The sequence below is a fragment of the Arachis hypogaea genome, chromosome 20 (genome assembly GCF_003086295.3).
Source record: "Arachis hypogaea cultivar Tifrunner chromosome 20, arahy.Tifrunner.gnm2.J5K5, whole genome shotgun sequence".
NCBI classification, from domain to species: domain Eukaryota; kingdom Viridiplantae; phylum Streptophyta; class Magnoliopsida; order Fabales; family Fabaceae; genus Arachis; species Arachis hypogaea.
The window spans coordinates 62,020,626-62,022,123 of NC_092055.1; positions in this window are offsets into that span (position 1 = coordinate 62,020,626).

Here is a 1,498-nt window from a genome sequence, read left to right on the forward strand (position 1 = left end):
AATTGAATGAGGACTACCTTGTGTTTAAGGCTCAAGGATCTTCTTTTGTAACCATGGAGAGGAAGCATGAAAAACTTCTCTAAATACAGAGTCAAGCAGAGCCCCCACACTCAAACTCTAAGTTTGGTGTTGGGAGGCCACCATCATGCTCTGAGTCTCTGTGAAGCTCTCTAAGAGCTCACTGTCAAGCTACTGACATTAAAGAAGCGCTTATTGGGAGGCAACCCAATGTTATATTTATTTTTTATAGACATTTATTTTCCATTGTTATTTTATGTTTTCTTTAGGTTGATGATCATGTGGAGTCATAAAAACAGCTGCAGAATTAAAGCGGAATCAAAAACAGCATCAAAAACAGCACACCCTGGAGGACAGGCTTACTGGCATTTAAACGCCAGTAAGGATAGCAGAATGGGTGTTTAACGCCCATGCAGGCAGCATTCTGGGTGTTTAACGCCAGAAATGGCAGCATTCTGGGCATTTAGAAAAATGCCCAGTAAAGAAGGATTCCTGGCATTTAACGTGAGCCAGGGTATCTGGCTGGGCGTTAAACACCCCAAAAGGCAGTCAAGTGGGCGTTAAACGCTAGAATGGATACTATTCTGGGTGTTTAACGCCATGATAACACAAGGGAGGTAATTTTGTTTACAATTCAATTTTTTTTAATTTTTCATGTTTTAATTCATAATTTTCTGCAACAAACATATTTTAAACATTCATCTTTCAATTTCTATTTTCAAAAATTAATAATCTTTCCAATTCTTTTTAATTCTTTTTCAATTCTTTTCAATTCCTTCCAAAACGTTTTCAAAACTTACATATCTTTTCAAAATTCTTTTCAACTCTTTTTAATTTTTCTTGCATATAGTAATAAGTTTTCAAAATTAATTGCATCATTCTTCTTCTACTCTCTTCTATTTTATTTTGCTCGAGGATGAGCAAAGCTTTTAAGTTTGGTATGGAAAAGCTCAGCTTTTTGCTTTTCATAACCATTAATGGCACCTAAGGCCAGAGAAACCTCTAGGAAGAAGAGCAACAAAGCCAAGGAAGAGACATAAAGGAGCTCAAAAACTCCATTGGTTCTTCAAGAGGAAGAAGAAGCCACCATCACTGAGGTGGACCCGTTCTTTAATCTCCTTGTTTATTTTCTTTTCTGTTTTCCTTTTATGCTTTATGTTTTGACTATGTTTGTGTCTTCATTACATGATCATTAGTGTTTAGAGTCTATGTCTTAAAGCTATGAATGATTCCATGAATCTCTCACCTTTCTTAAATGAAAAATGTTTTTTATTTGCAAAAGAACAAGAAGTGCATAATTTCGAAATTTATCTTGAAATTAGTTTAATTATTTTGATGTGGTGGCAATACTCTTTATTTTCTGAATGAATGCTTGAACAGTGCATATTTTTGATAGTGAAGTTTATGAATGTTAAAATTGTTGGCTCTTGAAAGAATAATGAAAAAAAAGAGAAATGTTATTGATAATCTGAAAATCATA